The sequence below is a fragment of the Canis lupus genome, chromosome 8 (genome assembly GCF_011100685.1).
Source record: "Canis lupus familiaris isolate Mischka breed German Shepherd chromosome 8, alternate assembly UU_Cfam_GSD_1.0, whole genome shotgun sequence".
Lineage (NCBI taxonomy): Eukaryota > Metazoa > Chordata > Mammalia > Carnivora > Canidae > Canis > Canis lupus.
Window position 1 is genome coordinate 54,535,824 of NC_049229.1, and position 25,454 is coordinate 54,561,277.

General features: G+C 37.8%; 1 long non-coding RNA gene across 1 annotated transcript; it reads left to right on the plus strand.

The window, feature by feature from the left end:
* Positions 1-13,369: 13,369 nt before the first annotated feature.
* Positions 13,370-20,842, plus strand: LOC119873012. Its single transcript, XR_005362914.1, has 3 exons — positions 13,370-13,446; positions 13,552-13,746; positions 20,799-20,842. It is a non-coding gene; the product is annotated as an uncharacterized LOC119873012 (long non-coding RNA).
* Positions 20,843-25,454: the final 4,612 nt, after the last annotated feature.

Sequence of the window (25,454 nt, forward strand, 5' to 3'; positions counted from 1 at the left end):
GCACCCAGCTGGCTCAGTTGGTGAAGCATGTGACTCTTGATTTTAGAGTTGTGAGTTGGAGCCCCATATTGGGTGTAGAGATTGCTTAAAAATAAGATCTTTTTAAAAGGACCTTCTCTAAATTAGTATGACCTCATTTTAGATGAATTATACCTGCAAGATCCTATTTCCAAATAAGGTCACATTCACAGGTACTGGGCATTGAGACTCCTTAATGTCTTTTGGGAGGTACACAATTCACTTCCACAGTGACCTACAAGGTAGGTATGGTGTGGTTCCTGTGTACTTTCTTAGGCTCCCTTGTTCCTTTTCCTCTCCTCTCATTCTACTTTCCAGACACTCCTGACTTTCAGTTCCTTGAAAATACCATGATCCCTATAATCCCACAAGTCCTCAGAAGTAGAGTCCCTCTCTCTGGAATGCTCTGTGTAACACCCTCCTCCCTTCCATCTTACCAGTTCTTCCATATGCTTTCCAGCTCCTGAACACCATCCACTAGATTCAGGGTCTTTTCTTTGTGTTGCCACAGCTAACTGGAGTTTTCCCATCACAACATGTATCTCACTTTACAATGATTACTTACCTGATGTTTGGACTCCAAGAAGTCTGGGATGGTGTCTATTCTGTTCATTACTGTAGTCCCAGCACTTAGCATAGCATGGTATACTTGTCTCATAAACTTTCAATAGGAAAGTAAATTTGGAAACTTTTTATGGGTTTCAATATCTGTGAAGCATGTAGTTATTTAGCTTTGGATCTTGTTGGAAGGCCTTGTATACTCCTTAATATAGGGTCTATTACAGGAAATAAATTGCAGTTAGTAGTAGGTTTTCTATTCTTTTCTTTTTTTTTAAAGGTTTTATGTATTTATTCATGACACATACACACAGAGGCAGAGACACAGAAAGAGGGAGAAGCAGGCGCCATGCAGGGAGCCTGATGTGGGACTGGATCTGGGTCTCCGGGATCACGCTCTGAGCCAAAGGTAGACACCCAGCCACTTAGCCACCCAGGTGTCCCTAGAAGGTTTTCTGTCACAGAAAGTTTCTATAACCTACTCTATATAGGAATAACCTTGAATAATAGTCCTCTGATAATCTCTTACTGGTAGGCCGGATCCTCTGGCAAATTAATGAAAACACAATTCCACAATACTCTTTTAGACTGTGGTCATTTCTATTGGATTTATGAAAGCCATTTTATAACTTAATTTTACACTAGTCATTACAATGATAATCTATTACTTTCTAGTTATTGCAATCATTATTAATTTCTAGCAATGTCAAGGCTTCAAGCACCAAATAGAAGTCAGTGTTTTGTGCAACCTCCATAGATTTACTGGTTGTTTAGATGAACTGCTTAGCATTCAGGACTAAGATTTCTGATTCCCACTCTATATCCTACATCAACTCTTCTCAATTACTCCCACAAAAAAGTAAGGCTTAGTATGCCTTGAATGGAAGCCAATACCAAAGTATTTCATATTCATCTTTAGATCTTTTCTGTATTTACAGGTGAATACAGAACAACACTACATCTCTATCTGTATTTCTAGGTGAATGTGAGCATGTCTATTTCATCAGTTCAAAATGTATATGAAATACACTAATTTAACATTGGCATCTCATTTTCTGAACCCTCCTGATTTTTCTGCTACCTTTATGGTTCTTGAAAAAATAAATTTTAATGTTTTTAATTTTTAAACTCTTCCTTTATTGATGTAGTTCATGTGAAGAATTAAAAGGGAAAAAGAAATTGAAAATTTGTTTGGAAAATCCTTTCTTAACTTTCCTGCTAAATTAATTTAGGCAGTACTTGAATACCAGCATTATTTATGCAATAGTATGTATCATAACAAGTAGACACTCTTTAGTCCATCATAATTTAGTTTAGGCATAATTTGTCATAAGAAATTGCTAATGTATATAGTCTCTACCCAAGACGCATATGCATGCACACACGCATGCATGCACTTACCTGGAATTACATGAGTGCAGAAAGCACTGTTTGTTCACCATTGTTTAACCAGCTGTGAATCCAGTAGGCTAGTGAAACAACAAAGGACGTGGAAATGTGTTTTAAGAAGTGAAATTACTGCCCATTATTCTTCCACTGGATGTTTCTATATACCTATCCCTCTCTAGGGGTTTCATGAAGCTGCAAAGTGTGTATCACAGAATCTAAGGGGTTGATTAATTTGGGAAAAATTACATCTTTATTTTCACTAACTTCTAGGTCACATTTAGCATTTTCTTCTGAGCATAAGCCACAAACTTTAGTGATTTTAGCAGAATCAGTGACTTGGTCACCAAGAGAAACCACAAATATTTCTTATCACAATTGTTGTTTATATGTCAAAGATATTTTTGAAGTTGAGCTATTCACTCCAGCAAGATCTTAAGTTTTTAGTGTATAACATAGAAGATATATGTATTATATCACAGATTTATTTCTTTTCAAAAATGTTAACTAATTCGCTTTCCTTTATAATAATCAGTTGCATTTTCTGTGTTTAAAAATATTCTGTCACCCGAAGGACAAAGGAATCCATGGCACAAAAAGCTCTACAGTTTTCTTATGTTACTTGGGAGGCAGTTACCTAGTGCTTTAACAGCTCTCAACACAGTAATTCAAGAGCTACAGTACCATGGGCCATGTGCTATAATCCCTTCCAGGTAATTAATCCCAGGAAGCATGGGACAGACATCTTTCATGTCCCTCTTTACCCCTAGGATTGCCCCGTGTCCAAACTAGTTCTGGTCTCTGGAAGCCTACATGTTTATCCCTTCTCTTATTTTAAAGTTACTGCAGACTGTTCCTTTTGCTCTGCAAAAGGTTTTTGTCTTGATGAAGTCCCAGTAGTTCATTTTTGCCTTTGGTCTCCTTCCCTTTGGAGACATCTAGGAAGAAGTTGCTGCGGCTGAGGTCATAGAAGTTGCTGCTTGAGTTCTCCTTTAGGATTTTGATGGATTCCTGCCTCACTTTCAGATCTTTCATCCATTTTGGGTTTATTTTTGTGTATGATGTAAGAGAATGGTCTAGTTTCATTCTTCTGCATGTCATTGTCCAATTTTCCTCACACCATTTGTTGAAGAGACTGTCTTTTTTCCATTGGATATTCTTTTCTACTTTGTCAAAGATTAGTTGACCATAATGTTGAGGGTCCATTTCTGGGTTCTCTATTCTGTTCCACTGGTCTATGTGTTTGTTTTTGTGCCAGTACCGTACTGTCTTGATGATTACAGCTTTGTAATATAGCTTGAAGTCTGAAATTGTGATGCCACTAGCTTTTTCAATAGTCTTCTGGCTACTTGGGGACTTTTCTGTTTCCCTACAAATTTTAGGATTATTTTTTCCAACTCTGTAGAAAATGTTGGTAGTGTTTTGATAGGAGTGCATTGAATTGATAGGGATACACATTGAATGTGCAGATTGCTCTGATTAGCATAGACATTTAACAATATTTATTCTTCCAACCCATGAGCATGGAATGTTTTTCCATTTCTTTGTGTCTTCCTCAATTTTTTTCATAAACATTCTGTAGTTTTCAGAGTATAGACCCTTTACCTCTTTGGTTAGGTTTATTCCTAGGTATGTTATGGGTTTTGGTGAAATTGTAAATGGGATCGATTCCTTAATTTCCCTTTATTATGTAAGTATAAAGAAAAACAACTGATTGATTAGCACCAATTTTATATCCTACCACATTACTGAATTCCTGTATGAGATCTAGCAATTCTGAGGTGGGGTCTTTTGGGTTTTCCATATACAGTACCATGTCAACTATGAATAGTGAGTTTGACTTCTTTGTCAATTGGGATGCCTTTTATTTCATTTTGTTTTCTGACTGCTGAGGCTAGGACTTCTAGTACTACGTCGAACAACAGTGCTGAGAGTGGGCATCCCTTTTGTGTTCCTGACCTTAAGGGAAAGCTCTCCATTTTACCTCATTGAGAATGATATTCACTGTGGGCTTTTCATAGATGGCTTTTATGATATTGTGGTATATTCCCTGTATCCCTATGCTGTTGGTGGGAATGTAAGCTAGTATAACCACTCTGGAAAAAGGGAGTTTCCTCAAAAAGTTAAAATTAGAGCCACCCTATAACCCAGCAATTGTACTATTGAGTATTTAACCAAAGGATACAAATGTGATTCCAAGGGGCACCTGCATCCAATATTTAGAGCAGCAATGTCCACAATAGCCAAACTATGGAAAGATCCCAGATGTCCATTGACAGATGGATGTAGAAGATGTGTATATATACAACGGAATATTACTCAGCTGTCAAAGAGGATCAAATCTTACTATTTCTGCATTGTGGATGGAACTGGAGAGTATTATGCTAAGTGAAATAAGTCAATCAGAAAAAGACAAGTATCCATATGTTTTCACTCATATGTGGAATTTAAGAAACAAAACAGAAGATCATAGGGGAAGGGCATGAAAAATAAAATAAGATGAAATCAGAGTGGGAGACAACCATAAGAGACTCTTAACTTAGGAAACAAACTGAGGGTTGGTGGAGGGGAGGTATGTGGATGGATGGGGCAACTGGGTGATGAGCATTAAGGAGGGCACATGATGTAAAGAGCACTGGGTATTATATGCAACTGATGAATAGCTGAACTACATTTAAAACTAATGATAGGGGGATCCCTGGGTGGCTCAGTGGTTAAGTGCCTGCCTTCCGCCCAGGGTGTGATTCTGGAGTCCCAGGATCGAGTCCCATGTCGGGCTCCCTGCATGGAGCCTGTTTCTCCCTCTGCCTGTGTCTCTGCCTCTCTCTTTCTCTCTCTCTGTGTCTCTCATGAATAAATAACTAAAATCTTAAAAAAAAAAAACCCTAATGATACACTGCATGTTAATTAATTTAAATAAAATAAGATATAAAAGAATAAAGCTACTGCAGAACAATTTACCTTTTAGGTAGTATAAAAATTTGGGTTCAAGTCCTGGCCCTTTTACTTACTAGAATTGTCTCCTTAGCTAATTTACACAACTACTCCTTGTCTCAGTTTCCTTATTTGCATGATTATCATCTCTTATAGATTGATCATGAGTGTAAATGACTTAGCGCATGTAAAAAAATTAGGATGTTTGGCGAATAAAATGTTGTGCAAATACTTGCTATTACTCTTAGATGCCTATGTTCACGAGTCCTATAACTGTGTGATAGATAACTATACTTTTAAAAGTTTAAGCATTGTTTAAAAAGGAAACCTTATATTATGTGCCACCTGAGATTATTTTGGCCTCACCCCTGTCTTATTCCAGCTGATGCTAAGAATCAGCAATCTGTGGGCTCTCACTGACACATGCAGATCCAATTTGACATTGCTCCATGCAGTTCATGCTGCAAATGTCTTGTCTCCTGCTGATGCAGAGGTTTGGAGACCCTGTGTATCTACATGTGTGGCTCAGTGCCCAAGGCAGAAGCAGGGAGGAGTTAATGCCTTAGAGAGAAGGGTCAATGGATACATTTTACATGTTTCCATGTTTCTATGCTTCTTAAGTATGGCCTAAGTTCTTCCTTTCCAAAGGTGTACATCTTCTGGATTTGTGTTTGCCTTTACTACACCCTGTTGCTCTATACTGGTGTCTTTTCAGAAGGCACACAGAACGCCTGATTTAATAACCACATTGCCTAAGACTGAAGAACCCATTTGATGGCAAAGAAAGAGAAGGGTAGGCTAGCTCTCATGTACCCCATCACTCAGAACTGGCCCAATAAAATGATGGATTGCCTGTTAAGTCTTGACTACCATACCAGGTCAAAAATAACATCTGGTGGTTTTGGGATTCTGACCTCCACAGTGCAGTACTTGAGCTGAATCAATGAACAATATACAGTATTGTATCTTCAAAAGCTAGCATATATGGATCCAGGAACCAAGGGATAGAAGTAGAACTGGTCCATTATACCATAACTCACAGGGACCTATTTGGTATAAGAAATTTGTGCTTATCACTTTACAACTTTAGCCTCTGTTCTAATAGAGATTCCAGGTCTCAGGAAGGAACATTTCCAGCAGGAGACGGAAAAGTAGCCACTAAACTTGCAGCTGTGATTAACACTTGATTTCCTCAGCTTTGTCATGCAAATGGACCAGTGAAGAAAGAAAGAAGCAATGGATTTATGGTGGCAATCAATCTTCATTACCATGAGGAGCTAGGATTTCTGCTACGTAATAGAGGTGAGGAACTGGCCTCCCTGGAACCAGGGATTAACTTGGGCACCTTTGGTTTTCCCATGCCAGTCAGTGGTAGTGGTGACAAGGGCCAGCGAACTAAAGGCTCAAATCTACATGCAAACTCTTATTTTCATGAAGTGTGGTTCGTGAATAGTTTGACACTAAACAAAGAGGAGGAATTGAGTAAAGACAAAAATAAAACAAAGTAAAACAAATTAGAAAGAGTTAGAGCATCTTTAAAGAAACTTGAAGTGGTAAGAACCTTTACCACTTGATTATGATCTTGAGCTTAGTGGCACACTCTATTTTGTAATTGTATGATCATATCATGTATTTACAGAATGAATGTGGATTTTGAGTTAGAGGTAGGTTGATACTAGATCAATACTGATGTCTTTGGTCTATTTGCAATCAGTGCTGGTACTCTGCTGTGATTTGTATGGGGGTGGGCACAGAACAATTGCTTCATTGATACCTGTTTATTCCTTGACTATCTTATTTCCATTCACCAAGTTAAGAGAATTTTTTTTTTGAGAGAAAAAACATTGGGCAGTTGCTCATAATATAAGTTCATGTTAAGAACCACCAATAAACAGCTGAATTATTTAGTTACTCCATGGACCCTGATTTTAAATGACTTCTTTGGGGGTATATTAAAGGGTTTTGTATTAGTCAGCCTGTTTTCTAATAGTCATTTTCTGAAAGGTTTTCCTTTTATTTTAAAAATTTTGTTTCATACAAATCATATCTATATTAACCTTCCAATAAATGATAGTGCAAAAATATGGAGTTCTTATATACCATGTAATACAATGACATGAATCTATGATTTCTTTTGTTCATCACATGAATAGGACAAAGAAGATGGATATAAATTCCAGCTCTATCATTTTCTAATAAAATAATGCGGGCAGTTTATTTTTATAAGCTTGGCTTCTTTGTGAATAAGGGAATAGTTCTAATAAGAAGAAAAAAGAATGAAAGATGTAATACTCTGAAAGAAAATATGCCGTTGGGCAAGTTATAAATCTTGCTGCTGTACCTTGGTTTTCTGATCTGTAAAACACGAATAATAGTATCTACTTCATTGTGAGAACCTAAGTAATTGATATATGTAGAGAACTTAGAATTGTGCCTGTCATGGAGTAGGTGTTTATTATTTGCCAGGTGCTTCATATGCATTATCACATCTATTGATGGCCCAAACAATAGAGATAGGAGCTATTTTTTGTCATCCCATTTTATAGATAAAGAAACTGGCTCCCAAGGAGATTATGTAACAAATCTTCCTTGATTTACAATGGTGTTATATCCTGATATCCCACTGTAAATTGAAAATGTTTTAAGTTGAAAAGCATTTAATGCACCTAACCTACCAAACATCGTAGCTTAGTCTAGTCTACCTTAAACATACCTTAAACAGATGTACATTAGTATACAGGTGGACAAAACCAGCTAACACAAAGCTTATTTTATAATAAAGTGTTGACTATCCCATGTAATTTATTGAATACTGCACTGAAATTGAAGCACAGAAGAGTTATATAGGTATAGAATGGTTGTAAGTGTACTGATTGTTTACTCTGGCGATTGCATGGCTGATTGGGAACTGTGGCTCACTGCCACTGCCCAGCATCATGAGAGAAGATCATACTGCATATTTTTAGCCTGGGAAAAGATCAAAATTTAAAATTCAAAGTACAGTTTCTACTGAATGTATATTGCTTTTGCACCATCATAAAGTTGAAAGATCAGAAGTTGAACCATTATAATTTGAGGACCATCAGCACTCAGCCACAGAGTGGTAAAATCAGATTTTCAACCAGATATTCTGATCTTATTCTATTTTACTGCCTCTCTAACCAGCACCTGCCTTAAACTGCAAATATTCTAAGAATCACATGGGATAATTGATGCAAAAACACATGATGCACTGTAAACTGATACATACATGTTAATAAAAATCATATATAATCTGAAAGATAGGTATAGTCATTTTATACTAAATATTTATAAATTTTCCAGTAGGCTTTTCTTTTTTTTAGTGTTAATCCAATGTCCCGACATGACATTTTTTTAAAACTTAGCTGTTTCCTTACTTTGAGCATTTGGATTATTTTTATTCTTTATATGATGTTATTCTTTTCATGATTTTAAAAGAAAGATCCAGACCTCGGCCAAATAGAGTGCTGAATTCAGTAGAATTTTAGCACCAATAAGGGTAGTGTGACAGGCAAGGAAACTGAGGCATTTGAGTACAATAACCTGGGAGTGGGCAGGACATGGGAGACATCTGGTATGAAAGGGTTCAGACTCTTCCCAGACATAATAGATACCACAGAAACAAGAACCCATCTCTAGTGCTAGACAGTTGAGTTTATCTATTTTTGCAAATGGTTATGTACTAGGAAAATGCCAATTTAACATACTTATGAAATATTCCAGTATGTTAAAGATGCAGATTTTGAAATACTTTAATTAAAAGTTGATCACATTTCTGTTTCCTCAGGTCATAAAAAGGCTGAAGGTAGAAGTGGGGTTACTGTTGCTGAGTCTATTTCCATGTGCCATAGTGGTACTCATAGGACTTATTTTATGGGGTTGGTGTAGGGATTGAGTAAATGCAAGAAAAGCAATATACACAGTTTCTGATGCGTAGTCATTGCTCAATAAAGAATACTTATCATCAGTATCTATTTCAGTGAGGCTTCACGGCTCTGAGAAATCTCTCCATTATTTCTGGAAGTCACCAAGGCATGTCACTTGTGTGCTTATTAAGAAGTCTTTCCCATGATGACACTATGGTCTTCAGCTTCCTCATTTCCTGAGCTGAATCTATAATTCCTGTGGGATGTATGACGCCCCTTCTTATTTCAGCCATTGCCTCAGCTGGTGGTTGCTGGTGCTGGGTCAGAAGGCATCATGGTAGCTTTGTGGAGTGTCTGGTGTTATTGATGTGATAGCATCCTTCTTCTCCAAGGCTGCACTCCATTCTGGAGTCCCAGTGTGCTGGAAGCATGCAGACGGTCTCACCTCGCATTTTGCAAATAGACCTAGGTCTTTTAGCTTCTATGGCTTGCAATCTTCTCTTTCAGAATTGGAAGGATCAGTCTATGGGGGCTGCTCTGTAAGACAAATTTGGATGAAAGATAATATTGCATCCTCAATTTTGCTTCTCTTCTTGCCTATCAGACTTTGCCTTTTCTTAAAATGAATGTTCTTGGGGCATCTGAGGCCTCAGTTGAGCGTCTGCCTTCAACTCAGTTCATGATTCACAGGGTCCTGGGATCAAGCCCCGCATTGGGCTCCCTGCCTAGCGGGAAGTGTTCTCCTCACAGTCTCTCAGTCCATCCATTCCTCCTGCAAAGTACACACACCTGGTGTGCGCCCCCCCCACCCCCCCACATAACCTCCAGATATTTGTTAATGTAATTAATTAGCAATTCTTACTGGACTGGACTCAGACCCCAAACATATACATGATGCGTTTACACTGGCAAACAAAAGGAGCATATTAAGTGTGCCAGAAGGCATTGATATTTTCTTCCACTTGAATATATGTAAACACTTTATTACTTTCCAATTCTGGTAGATTTTGGCTTCTATGACTTAGGATGACATTGTTCAACACAGGTTTTTGTTGTTGTTGTTTTTCAGTAATAAAGAACTGTTTTGTTGAAGGTCATTCTTTCCCTAGGTTTACTGTAAAGGAACACCATAATAGATCATGTCACTCACTCTCATTTGGGCCATAATCAAGCATCCTATACTTTCTTGAGAGTTCAAATATTGATGGCTATTGGTGTTCAAATAGACAATTGTTGGTAAATTTTTTTGGTATCTATTTTTTTTTTTTTTTTTTATGATAGTCACACACACAGAGAGAGGCAGAGACATAGGCAGAGGGAGAAGCAGGCTCCATGCACCGGGAGCCCGACATGGGATTTGATCCCGGGTCTCCAGGATCGCGCCCTGGGCCAAAGGCAGGCGCCAAACCGCTGCGCCACCCAGGGATCCCTTTTGGTGTCTATTGTAAACGTAGTTTCAAATGATAAACTTCTTGGGCACTCAAGATCTAAAAGAGAAAGAGAAGAGAACACTGATACATTTCATACTTTATCAAATCTGGCACGACTAGAATAAGGTTCTAATCTGTAAAGAGTTTGTTATTAATAAGGTATGCCAAGCAAAGAAAACCTGAAAGCACCAAACCAAAAATAGATCAGCAAGTAAGCAGTATTTACTTATGACTGACTTTGTACCATTGCTGTTGATTTGACAACACAGCTAAGACACTTTCATTTTTGGATGTTTAATCAGAAATGACAGGTCCATTTTCTTGCTCTTAACACTGAGTAACTTGTATGGTATCAATAGCTGTAGTAGTGTTACTTTGATGTCTATATTTACCTTACCTGAATTATAAAAACATAAGTAATTTGATGGGAGGACTTTGATTTTTTATAACTTTTTGATTTTTAAAGTGTTTATGCTGTGAATGATTTTAACTCTATTTTTAATAACACAAAAGTGTCAGCTTAATTTGCTTATCAAGCTATGTATTTTCATTATCATTTCTCTGAGAATAAGCCACTATTGTACTGTAATTTTTTCTAGATAAGAAGAGGTTTAAAAACTTCATAGATACAAGTCTCTTCAAAATGAATTCCTACATATATTAGATAATGCTGCTTACAGAAGGACCTGTTGGGCTCACGAGTTTATGTTACATGTATTAACCACCCAGCTATTCTTGTTTACTTCTTATACTTTCCCTTTTCATAACAAAACCTTTATCAATTGCATATGCAAATTTCAGGTTTACATTTTATTGCCAACCCTCTTTAAACATCAGACAAGATACAAGAAAATAATAAAAAACCCAGTCATATTCTGGTGGAATACTTAAAACTTGTTAGAAGTCTGTAGAGCCACATGAGTTTCCTGCCTTAATGGCTTTTATCCTGAGAATAAGCCAATGTCAGCACCGCATAGGGTGGTTAAAACTCAGAAAATCTGAAGCTGGTCTAAAGAGCAGAGTACAGATTTTGAGGACACTAGCCATGAAAAAGAGATGGGGGCTATTATGATGGAGAGAACCAGAAAGGGGGAGCTTCAAATTCTATATAAAAATATGGTTTAAGGCACCTTGGTGGGTCAGTTGGTTAAACATCTGACTCTTGATTTTGTCTCAGGTTATGATCTCAGGGTTGTGAGATCAAGCACCACATCAGACTCTGCCCTGAGCCTGGAGCCTACTTAAAATTCTCTCTCTCTCCTTCTGCCCACTCCCCCTGCTACCCACTGCTTGTGTGCATGTGCATATTCACTCTCTCTCTCAAAAACTAACTAACTAACTAACTAACTAACTAACTAACTAACTAACTAACTAAAACAGTTTTAAGTTTCTGGCTGACTTCCTGATCCATGCAAGGGCAGAGAAGACTCAAATCTTCATAGCTAGCGATAAAAGACTGAACTGAAATTGAGCTGCTACCCAAAAAACAGTTTGTATATTGGGTGCAACCAAGTTAACTGCCTATAAAAACTAAGGTGTCAATACTTTTTTGAAGGACATGATAGAGTCTAGAGTCTTTGTGACATAATATCTGTGTTGTCTTGGTTACAATACAAAATTACTTAATATATGGAGAACCAGTCTTAAAAGAAAAAGAATTCAACTGAGACCAACCATGAGATTATTCAGAGGTGAGAATGAGCAAAGATTTTAAAGCAGTTATTATCATTATACTCAGTGAAGTAAAGGAAAATAAGCTAATAATAAATGGAAACATGGGAAATCTCAATAGAGAAATAGAAGTAAATGAAAGTTTTAGAACTGAAAAATAAAATACCGAAATTAAAACCCCCTAGATAGGCTATTGGCAGAATAGAGATGATAGGGAAAGTCATCCATGAACTTAAAGTTAACTCAATAGAAGACTAATCTGAAGACAGAGAAAATAAGATTGAAAAAAATGAACAGAGCCTTGGGGACCTGTGGGTAATAACAGAATAGCAAAAACAAGAGCATAGCATAATCAAACTGCTGAAAGCCAAGGATAAAGGGGAAATTTTGAAGCAGCTAGAGAATAATGACATTTTACATGCAAGGGTATAGGTGAAACTAATCTATGATGAAAGAAATCAGAACAGGGGGGCAGGGGGCAGGGACAGGTACTGCCTAGAAATGGATAAGAGAAAATTTTTTTGGTTTGATATATGATAGAGCTTTGGGTTACACAGATATGTGCATTTATTAAAACTGCGAATATATACTTCATATAAATACATCTCATTTTGTGTAAATTCAAATTTTGCGTTAAAAGAAAAAAAAAACTAAAACAAAACTTGTAGTTAACTCTCACTGCTTTAAGTACTCTGAGTATAGACACCTACTTCATTCCTATCACTGTGTCCCTTGGGCTGAATACAATGAATGGCATGGTGTACATGCTCAGTAAATTTTTGTTGAATTAAATTTCATCTTACATATTCTTTTTTCATCTCCACCGATGTAATGCAGATGACTAAACCATGACGAAAGTCCTGGAAAATAAATGGAAGAATGAAGTAAGGAATCTATATAATCATGAACATTGCAGGCTAATAAGAATTTAAATATAACATACAGTGTAGGCCATGTAATAACATGTTAGAGTTTGCATTTTTAGAACTTTCATTGCCCTATATCAAATCCCTAATGTAAGCCAAAAACTCAACATACATGATCTCAAGGATCATATAACATATTATCTATAAGAACACTGAAAAATAAATAGTATATCCTTTTTGCAGTTGGTCAGATGGCGACTAAAGAAAGGAGATCATATCGCTGATAAGTGAATAGCTGTGCCAGTTAGGATACTAACAGGAAATAGTTCTTCCCAGGTGGTTCAAATGAAAAGAATTTAATGACAATCTTCATGTAGAGGTGTGGGCCCAGTAAAGGGAATAAAAAGGGGATAATGAGGTATTATCTCCCAGAGACAAGGAACTTAAAGGAAGCCATTAAAACCCCTCAGGTCTGGAGGGACCAAAAAAGGAAATAGTATTTCCAAAACTCGGTGAGAACTGGTGGGAACTAAAGTAGTAGAGGCTTCCAGCTACTGCCAGAGCTGTAGAGTGAAAGAAAAGATACTCAACCCTTACTTCCTGCTTTCTTATTTTCTGCAGGTGCTTCCTACTGTTTGAACCCAACTGGTTGCCAGCAGTCCAGGGAGCTCCAGAGTCAGCCTCCCAGGGCATAAAGTGGGTCAGGGAAGAATGGAGAATAGAATGGAGTGGGGGTAATTGGAAATTAACTAGTACTTGTAGCCATATTCAGATTTGATCCCATGTTCTTATGTCTTCCAGGCCCATGTTCTTCCTTATACAACAAGTTGACTCTCATTTTCGATGCACATTGTAATAGCAACCACAAATTTTATCATGGCTAGAGACTTGTTGAACTAGGCACTTTCAATTTCTTCTCTAGAACTCAGAAGGTCGTGACATGGCTCCTGAGTTTAGATGGGAAGAGGAAGATGGGAATGAACTACCATCACCTAGGTTAGTCTCTGGATCACTCGTTCAGATATCCCTAACCATCTTTCAAATTCAACATACTCTTGTGCCCAGGTTAGTGGACTCTTTAGGGCTTTCACAGGGATGAAATTGAGTTACTAATTAAATACCATAAGGCTAACTGATGGATGGTTACTCTTTAATGTGACATTTTAGAGCACAGAAAAGACAGGGACTAAGATAATTGTTCTCCAGCTAACTAAATGTAATGCAGCTAAGGAAAAGGATGAGGGTGCAGGGTCTGGCTTCAATTATTTCCAGCCCAGCAGGTCTTTTAGAAATGTCTTTTAGAACTGCCAATTGTCTTGGCAGCATGAAATGCTGACTTCTCTGGAAATGTGGTTGAGAATACAGATCAAATGAAATATTCTTTTCTAAGTATTAATTAAACAAGTTAATTAATCTCATGGAGCCTCAGCTTCTTGTACACAAAATGGGAAGAAAAATAGTGTGTACTTCATGTCATGGTTGTGAAATTTAATGAGGTAACAATCATAGAGCACTTATAACAGTGCCCAGAAAATAATAAGCATTCGACAAATGTTAGCTATCATCATCGTTACCTTGTGCCAAGCAATAACCTTTGCTCTTTGTCCCAGTTCCCTTTTTACATTGTTTTTAAAAAGCCTTCTTGAGATTTTTCTCATTATGCTTTTTCATTTTCTCTTGAATTTCAAGTTTGTTGTCCTGGCAGAGACTCTTGCACACTGGCATTTCCAACTCTGGTTAATTGAAAGGTGCCATGAATATGAGTCCCTTCATGGCACTGCCTTGGGACATAAACCATATATTCATGGATTCATTTTGGTATGAAGCTCTGCGAAGAGCAGCCTTTGACTTATCTATCTAAATTCTTATTTTACCATTTACCAATAAATGACCTTGGGGAAATCACATGGCTCTTCCAAATATCAGTCTGCAATATAAAGATGACTTGGTGCCTATCCTATATGTGTATTTGTTAGCAGAATGGAGTGCCTTTGTTAATGTTAGGTAAATTCTTAAAATCCTGTTTTCTTTAGGTCGGAGAATGGAATTTGACAGAATAATTTCTCTACTGCTTTTCAAATACATATATATGTGCATATGCATGTATATATATATAATTATATATACGTGAATATGTGTAGATATAAAATTCCAAAGCATAAAAATGGTTGAAGTCACTACTAGGATCAAAGCCAGAAGATTTCAGACTCTGTTTCAGTGTTATCCTGGAGAACTTAACCCCTCTCTGCTTTAGTGTTCTCATCTGTAAAGTGAGAACTGTTCTTTATGAGACAGATAAAGTTAGGAAGGAGTGCATATATAGTAAGGTTTCCTTTTGGAAATTTATAATGCTTGTCAATATAGTAAAAACTCTGATTCTCTTAAATTCTCTTAATAGGAGTATTTACTTAGCTCTGCTTAATTTAGTGTTTCTCTGACTTGTTTGTGCAACCCTTTTCTGAAAATAATGAATTAATATCTTGGCAAACACAGGCATTCTGCATATAAAAAGAATTGGATTTTGGAGTAGATGAGATGATATTCAGTTCCCTCCTCTTCATGATAGAGTTCAGTGTGTCCATGATAGAGTCATGATAGAGTTCATGATTATTTCATAGCATGATAGATCGATGTCCCTATTGTGCTACCCTTCCCCACACTTATAACATTCGTGTCATGAATTGTCTCTTTTTTCAAAGGGAAGAGAGTTACTATGACCAATCATATGGTTCACATAGGTCCACAATTTACTAATGGGCAGTGTTATATCTCATAAAGTTATTGTCTTATGCTTTCTTTGCCCTTTGGAATTACGTTTTTCTTCCACTGGCTCAAAAAATTTATATTTAGAAGTAGGGAAATGATAATTGGATTTTCATTCTACTATTGTTTATGTGTTACCCTTTAGAAGTGAGTAGGACTAAGGGGAGTACGATTGGCAAAGATCAATTCAAATGTTCTTGGGATTTCTGGCCACAATATACAAAATGTGGATACGCCACCTTGGCTGTGTGAAGGGAATAGCTTTTTCCATCAATTTGTTTGCTAAGTGATGAAGCTAAGAAAATTCATTTTGGCTTTGGAGTTGCTTCATTTAAGCTGATGGACCTGGAATTTAAATAACTCTACTATGGGAGCAGTCTTAGCATTGTAGGACTTAATTATGAGGAATGAGTAATGAGAGTACATTTCTGCTGTAGGACTGTCTTAGAGTCCTGGAAGAAAATAGATGGCTCATTCAAACTGGGTAAATGCTAAAGGATTCATAACTAGCTATTTACAAAGTGTGAGCCGAACCTAGAGAAAATGCGGGCCAGGGAGAAAGAAACGCTGATTATACCGTCTTTTGTTTTATAATCTTCTGAAGATCCTGAAGATGGTTCAACCAAACCAGAAGTCAGAGAGCAGGGGAGCCTGTTAACTCAACCAGATCCCTATTAGAGAATATATAAATGAAAGGGGGATGGAAAATACCTTGCATAAGTGTCAAGAAGTCAGGCCACATGTTTTGATGACTTTTACAAGAAGGAAATGATCATAAATGAACCATTCAGCTCAGTCCATCCTAAGTGTTAAAACTTCACCTTGATGTATTTCTCCAGCTGTTTTTATGTAAGCATTACTATTTTCCATTGTGATAGGAAGAACAATCTCCATTTTTGAGATAAATATGCTTTAAGTTTATTTAACTGTATTTTATTTTATAAACACATATAACACTCACTATGTGACAGGCACAATTCTAAATACTTTAACTATATTAATGGCTTAATTCTCATAACAGCTTTCCTATTATCACTATTATTCTTCCCATTTTGCAAATGGACAAACTAAGCAAAGAATGCTGAATAATTTGCCTAACATCGTAAAGCTAATTAAGAAGTAAAGTCAGCAACTGTGGTCAGGCAGTCTGATTCCATAGTTTTACTTTAAATTATTAGGCTATGCTGCTTGCCTGTTTGGCATGCCGCCTTGCTGAGCAATCAGCCTATACATACTCAACTCTATTAAAGAGTTCAAGTAGTGTCCTTTACTTTTTTTTTTTTTTTTACATACAGTAGAATGATGTTGTAAAAAGACCATGCACTTCAGAATAGAAGGCTCTTTCTTAGAAGGATGCAAGGATCCTTGATTACTTGGGACTTCATCAAGATAAAAGTGTTTGAGAGGAGGCTGTGATCTTAACATCCTTCCTGGGCATCGTATGTTATCACTAAGGGAGATATTACTAAATTGAATTCTAGTAATTGTTTTAAAAGAGGATTTAATATTCTGAACACTGCTTCCTACCAAGTATGGAAGCCCATGGGGGTGTCAAGTTGCCCTACCAAAGAGTAAAGACAATGAGGTCAGACATACCTAGGTTCAAATCCTAGAAATGGTTATTTGTTGTATGACTAAACTGAGGGATGAGAATTGCAGGAGACATGTAGAATGGTTTTCAAAACATGGGTTTCAAAATCAGAAAAAAAACAGATTTCAAATTTTAGTTCCATTATTAATTAAGTATATGTTAAATTATTTAACCTCTGATTCTTGGTTTACTCATCTATAAAATGGGGCTGGAAATACCTACTTCCCAAGTTGTTCTGTAAATCAAATGCAGTAATGCATATACATTTAGTAGTTTCTGAAATATAGTAAGCATTCACTGAGGGTTAGCATCACAGTCATCATCATCATTATCATTACCATCATCATCATCAGGTCTTTTGGGGTAATGCCCTACCCCATTGTGTATTGTTCTAATGAGGCTGTCAATAACAGTTTTTTTTCTATGCCCTGTGCTTGAAAGTTTGAGCCAGAGACTGAGACATGACTGACCAGAAATCCTCAGGAATTAGTCCAAAGGATGGTGTATTAGTTTCTTTGGACTGCCATAAAAATAAAATCACCACATAACAACAGGAAGAGAAATGAATTGTTATAGAAATTAATTCTTAAACAATAGAAATGCATTTTTGCACATCTCTACAGGCCAAAATCAAGGTGTATCAGGGTTAGTTCCTCCTACAGGCTCTGAAGGAGGATCTGTTTTATGCTTTTTTCCTAGCTTCTGGTGGTTGCTGGCAATCCTTGGTGTTCCTTGACTTGTAGACACATCAATCTAATTTCTGCCTCCATCTTTATACCAACTTCTTCTAAGTGTCTTTTTTTCTGTATCTCCTAAGGACACTTGTGATTAGAGTTAGGAGCCATCTAGTTGATCCAAGATGATCTCATCTAGAGATCATTAACTTAATTACATCTGCAAAGATCCTTTTCAAAATAAGTTCACACTCACAAATTCTGGGTAGATATGTCATCAAAAGGGGGCCATCACTCAAGCCATTATAGATAAACACCTGATCCAAACAGGTTCATCCATCGTCATGAATTCATATTATAGAGAGAGGTTGTATAAAAATCAGGACCACACAGAGAAAAGCAGGGTGAAATTATGTGGCAATAGGAAAAAGAAGGAAATGGGGGTAGGGCAGAGGTAGAAAGAGAGATATTGAGGGAACATCTGCATTCAGTAGAGCCCTAAATCATTTCTGCCTTCAGACTTCTCAGTTATTTCTCAGCATTCTTTTTTTTTTTTTTTTTTTTTTGCCTATGCTGTGTAAGTTGAGTTTTTATCATTCATATCTGAAAGAATACTGAACAGTATAACTACTAATATTAAACAGATGTTAATTCTTTTTTTTTAATTTGCCTTTGGTAGAAAGGGGAGAAGGGATTGTTGAAAAGGGCTTCCTGCTGTGTTATTACTTCAGCTAAAAGCTGGAGGTGGATGAGTCACTAGCCCTTTCACTGATTAAGTTGCCTGCTTCTCTGTTTCTCTGCCTTCTAAGGATGCTCAGGTATTGTGAGCTATCGTATACTGAGTGCTTTCTATTTTTTAAGTACTAGACAAAATCTTTGCATATATATTTGATCTAATCTTATGGAAAACCTGTAAGATAGGTGATGTTATCCTTACTTATAGACGAGAATGGTGAAACTCAAAAAAGGTTGAGGAATTGTGTTTTCTTTTTCTTTTTACAATTAATGAAGGGTTATATGCTGTTAGGCAGCAACTATATATCTTCACTGTTGTGTCTCAGGATTCACCCCAAAGCTTGGCACATAGTCAAGCAATGGTTCTCAAAGTGTGTTCACTGAATAAACAGCATCGACATTATCTGGGGGCTCATTAAAAATGTAAATTTTCAGGCTCTACTCCATACATACTGAATAGAAACTCTGGGGGTGGGACCCAGATCTCCACATAATTCTGGTTAAGATTTTGGGCCACTGACTAGATATTTACTAAGAGTAGAAAAACAGTGAAAAGGTTGAGTCCCAAAGTCTTAGTTAAGGGAAAGTGGTTAGTCTAGGGTCTATGGTTTCCCAAGAAATAATCTGACTTCTAATAGCAGAGTGACAGAGAATGTCTGTGGCACCCTAAAATTATTCTTAACATCATTCCTCTGGGGTATAAACCCACCTTCAGTACACTTGGCATAACCACAGACACATAGAAAGCAATGACTTCTCACTTCCAGACAATGGTGACTTCCATCTCTCTTTATTCATAGTCCTGAGCTCTGTTCCTGGTGTCTCTTAGCTTTTCTTTAAAGCGCAAACTTGCAGAGGAAAAAAAAAATCTTTTCACACCATTTAGGCCATTGCTTACCTAATGGGACATATAATGTGATGAAATTGAGATATGGGACACCTGGTGGTTGAGATATGGGACAGTTCCCAAGGGTATAATTACACAGGCTATTATTTAATATTTTAACTATACCTACTCCAAAAGCATGCCCGTGGAGTTGGTTAATGTTATGACAAGCTGTAGATTGGAACTGAGATTTTTGACACTTTTGAAATGGCAGAACAACTAATGACTAGATTTGGGGTGAAAAAAAGCCCAGGAAATTGATTTTAAAGAAAGATTTATCATAGATGCAGGTACTCAATACATAGAATAAATCGTGACTAGAGGACAATAAGCAAAGTGCAGCAAATAAAAGCCTAGGGTTTGAAAATTGGGTACATTTATTTCTTTGGAAAACAATGCTCCACTTTATGAATGTGATATCATATGTAGAAATGAAGTGATATTCACAGGAATTAAAAATGTCTTTATAATAAATTATACATTTTAAGGAAATGTATATAAGAATAATTCAAGTCTTTTAGATGTAGTCCCTCCCCATGGAGTATTGAGGTACTATGTTAGTCAGGATACAGTAGATTTTGCTGCAAAAACAAATTAACCTTGAAATGTCAATGACCCAACAACAACTAAAGTTAATTTTTGTCTCATTTTCCATGTCCCAACACAGGTAGGGTGCTGTTTTCCACATAGCTGCTCAAAGACTCAGGCTAATGGGATGCTCTGAGAGCTTGTATTTTCATCATCTGAACATGAGCCACCAGTATTGCCAGAGCAAAGGAAAAAAAAAAAACATACATTGGCTCTGCTATTCTCTGGCCTGACAGTGATCCACATCCCTCCCACTCATGCGTCGCTCCTTGGCCAGAACTTATCATATGGCCTCACTTAACCCAGAGCAACACGGAAACCTGTGAATAGTACATGGATTTTTGATGAGTTTTTGCCCAAAGTACCTATTTGTTCTAATTAACCTGACTTCCTTCTAGGTCAGTTTGTATATTCTGATGGCTTGTCAGGTCTTCACATCAAAATCCTCAACTATCATGATAGAATATGAATATTGTCTCAGTCTCCTCAGATAGCCATTCGAATTTGACCATATCCGACTCCTACTAAAACACAAAGAGAAAAAAAATGTTACCTCAAAAGGTGATAAGGAGTTTTCTTTTGAACTACTTCTTCAGATTAAGTAAATTCTTGGAAGCAATTTAGATCACCAGAAAGTACCATTCCTAGACCTCCTTAATTAAACTTTCTATAGAAACGCCTTTAATGAGTGAAGTTTTAATGCAACAACTTTAACGTTTATCAAGAGTCAATATAAGAATACCTATAGAGCACATGCTCTAAATTATTGAATACCCTATGCATAAAGATCCATTGGATTCCATCCTTTTAGGGACCACAGTGGAATGCAGTGGAAAGATGTGAGCTTTGGAACTGGTGAGTACTAGATCTGAACCCCACGTCTGGCAATTCTTGTCTTAGTGACCCTCATTTGATAACTTCATCCTCTTCCTCTAGTATCCCACTAGAGAGGACTAAATTGAGGTCTAGTACTTTCATGATTAAAAATTTGAATCCTGGAACCAGGCTTAGGTTTGAGTTACAGTAATACCACTTACTAGGTATGTGGTTTTGGACAAATCACCTAGCTCTCTGTACTTTGATTTACTTATCTATAAAATAGGGATAACAATAGTACATATATCCAAAATTACTATGAATATTAAACTGATATTATGAATATTAAACTATAATATATACATAAAATATGCATATATGTGTATGTATGTGTGTGTGAATATATATATATATATATATCTCCACACACACACGCACTGTGTATACACCTTAAAACAATGTCTGGCACAGAATACGTACCAGTTAGTGCTGGCTATCATTATGATTAAATTAGAGAATGGAGATATTCTTTCATATGGTGCCTTATAATACAGAAGCATCAAAAAGTCATTCATGAAGATATTAGTTCCTTTATGATCAAATAATGACAGTGTAAACCTCTGTACCCTTTTTTCTTTTTCTTTGACTACTAGGAAACTCAGAGCTAAATTTAATGTTCAGTCATAATATCTACACATCCTTACACTGTTGGATTTACATGTATGTAATACAAATGCTGAAACCCTCTTTTGAAATAAAGCAGGGTGTAAATACATTTATCATAGTAGAAATGTACTAAGATCAATTTTTCTAAAGAGAAGAGAGGGCGGGAGGGCGGGAGGGAGGGAGGAGGGAGGGGAGGAGGGAGGAGGGAGGGGAGGGAGGGAGGGAGGGAGGGAGGAAGGAAGGAAGGAAGGAAGGAAGGAAGGAAGGAAGGAAGGAAGGGGAGGAGGAGGAGGAGGAGGAGAAGAAGAAGAAAGAAGAAGAAGAAGAAGACGAAGGAGGAGGAGGAGGAGGAGGAGGAGGAGGAGGGAGGGGAGGGAGGGAGGAAGGAAGGGAGGAATGAAGGAAGGAAGGAAGGAAGGAAGGAAGGAAGGCAGGAAGGAAGGAAGGAAGGGGAGGAGGAGGAGGAGGAGAAGAAGAAGAAGAAGAAGAAGAAGAAGAAGAAGGAGGAGGAGGAGGAGGAGGAGGAGGAGGAGGAGGCGGGAGGAGGAGGAGGAGGAGGAGGAGGAGGGGAGGGGAGGGAGGGAGGAAGGAAGGACGGAAGGAAGGAAGGAGGAAGGAAGGAAGGAAGGAAGGAAGGGGAGGAGGAGGAGGAGGAGGAGGAGGATGGAGGAGGAGGAGGAGGAGGAGGAGGAGGGAGGAGGAGGGAGGAGGGAGGGAGGAGGGAGGAGGGAGGGAGGGAGGGAGGGGGAGGGCAGGGAGGGAGGAAGGAAGGAAGGAAGGACGGAAGGAAGGAAGAAGGAAGAATGAAGAAGAAGAAGATAAGAAGAAGCCTCCTCCTCCTCCTACTCCTCTCCTTCTTCTTCTTCTTCTTCTTCTTCTTCTTCTTCTTCTTCTTCTTCTTTTCTTTCTTTCTTTCTTTCTTTCTTTCTTTCTTTCTTTCTTTCTTTCTTTTCTTTCTTTCTTCTTTCTTTCTTCTTTCATCAGGCAAGTAGGGCTGGAATGATTTCCTTGCTACACTATAAGCTCTGTTACAGAGCTAACCTACGTAGGAACTAGACATTCTTCTAGGCTGGATCAACCAGCTAACTGAAATACTACTTTAAAAACTCTCCATGATTTAAATGACTGAAGGGCTTCCTAAAACTTTCTACAGACTCTTGTCAAGTTTTAGTGTCTCCTCCTCTTACTAAAGCTCTTTCCCCCTGCCATGCCTTTTATCTATCACTGATTGGCGAGTAGCTTGTGTACTTTCAGCTTTGCTCTCCCTGAGAAATATTTCTATGATTAAATACCCACCCTGCCACGGTGTGCAGAAGGAAGAAGTGGAACTTGGAGGTTTATTTCAGGCAACTCCTGGCTTCCTTTGAACTGGTGTGCTCCCTTGCTTGGTGCAGAGGCCCAGTTCCAGAAAGATATGACTATTGGAAAGAGTTCAGTGAAATGAAAGAAAATATGGTTTGTGGCAGGTTGGAAGTATTGAGTTCTTAGGAACCATCAGAGGCCAAGTATATAATAAACTTGAGTAAATGACAAGATGATGGGGAAGAACAATTGCCCAGAGGTTTGTGGTGGGTATAAACACCTAGGAAGGAGAGTAAGTGGGGAAGAGGGTTTCAACAGCATGGCTGCAAGCAAGTGAAAGAAAGGAAGCTCTCTTTCTGCTGAACTCCAAATACTTATTGTTTATACTCTTCTCTTTGGAATTAGTCACTTTTATCATCCAAGACATTTCCTGTGTGCTTTTGTATTATCACCTGACCTTTTACCTATAGATGACTTATTTCCACAGTATAATTATGTTATGGGATGGTAGAGGCCATGGCTATTCTTTTATGTCTCCCTGTCAGTGAACAAATTATACGGTTCTAATTCCAACTCTGCTAGTTCACTAGTGACAAAAACTATGACAAGTTATCTGATTTCTGTAAGTTTTAATTTTTTTCTGAAAAATGGGGCTAACCATATTCACACTGCAGAGATTTAAGGAAGTGTAGTGCTATATAAAATGTTTGGTCATATTAGGATGTGAATGCCATCTATTACCTTTCCCTCTCACAGTGGCTAATTCCATGACTGACATACGCTAAGCATAATATTGTACAGTTATAATACAAATCAGCATAATATATGTTTCATAAATGGGGTATAAATATACAGTATACATACATACTTTACATAAACAGATATACAATATAGAAGGTAAAAATATGTATCTTGTCCACATGTTATAAGCTTTTATAGCTTTGTAAACCTTGTTTTACCATTTATGGATGTCCATGTTACACATGTGTTGGGTATTACCTATCTATGTACATATTTAATATACACCTGGACCTTCAGAAAATGAAATTAGCTTGGATATTTCTTGCGTTGGGGAGGTCCTAAGTAAATTCACCCGACCTGCAATCCAACTTCATGTTCCAGGATTTGACTGTATGTAAAGTGCTGTGAGGCTCATCTGACTGTAACCTATAGGTTCCTGGTGTTTTAAAAGCACCAGCGTGGTCCAAAACTGGATTGTATCAAATTGCACAGACAGATCTTTGAGAGATTGCTCCATTTAATGAAGAAGGCCACAAGGAGCTTGGGTAGTATGGCCTAATGGGGATTTTTCATTTCCAATGGCCATTTTTATGAAATCTCTTCTAATTGATTATAGAATCTGAATTCAAGGAGAACAATCAGCTGTCAGTAATTCCTTTTAAGCTCTCACACACTGGAGCACCACTTTCCTTTTCAAGTGCTCTCCTCTCTGTGAGGGGGATGAAGCAGCAAAGGGAGGGAGGGTAGGTAGCTGGTTTGCATGCAGCGAGGACAGGCAGATCAATCAGGCTCACAAGAGTGTCTTAATCAGAGGCCTGTGGTTCACTGTGGTGGCTGAGAGCTACCTCCTTGCCAATGGCATCTTCTGTTTAGAGATGCTATTGATTGCTCCTCTCTGCTTCCCTTTTGGGAGTTTCTGGCTGCCAGGCAGTGTCAGGAGAAGGGCAAGGGGTAAGGAGTTTCCTTAACGGTGCATGGGATTTGGAGCCAGTATCTAATTTCCGAAGTGGCAGACGCAGTGCCACTCAATGCAGACTTTCTGGAAAGGTGATGAGTAGGGATGTATAAGGCAGCAGTCCTGAGGCAAGATGCCCATAGAAAGATAGGGGAGGTTGCTCTAGTGAGGGTATAAGAAGTGTGTTCAGTTTAGATGAGAAGAGGGCAGTGCTCTGAAGGAGATCATGCTGAGTGCATCAACTCTGCTTGGAAGAAACTCCCAGTTAAGATAATTTTTCCAGAGGGCAGCCCAGGTGGCTCAGCGGTTTAGCGCTGCCTTTAGCCCAGGGCCTGATCCTGGAGACCCAGGAGCAAGTCCCACGTCAGGCTCCCTGCATGGAGCCTGCTTCTCCCTCTGCCTGTGTCTCTGCCTCTCTCTCTCTCTCTCTCTCTGTGTCTCTCATGAATAAATAAATAAAATCTTAAAAAAAAAAGATAATTTTTCTAGAGAAATGTAAAATCTGGAAATCAGGCAGGGACTTCATATATAATGGATCTATTTGTAAACTCTGCATATAAATCAATACTCTCACATTGATGAGCGTGCAAGAACATTCTTAGAAACTGACACCCATCACAGATGAAACTTAAACTATTTTGGGCATGGGATTGGGGGTGGGAAATATATAATTTAATTATTCTTGATTCAGAGTTTGCTGTGAGGATGAATAATTGAACACAATCAAGGACATTTTTTTTTTTCTTCCAACTAGAGAAATAATGCTGGGGGAGAGACACAGTGGGAGGGACACTCAAACCAATTTGAGATTATAAATGAGAAGATAATACAGTTTTGTATATTGAATGGTTATGAAAATCAGAAATGACTCCTTACTGCTTGACTGTTGTTAAGCAATTCAGAGGCAGATATACAAAATGGGGTAAACTTAAACTCCAAATGCTATAAAGTAGCAAGCTGTGAGAGAAATTTGAGAAATGTGAAAAA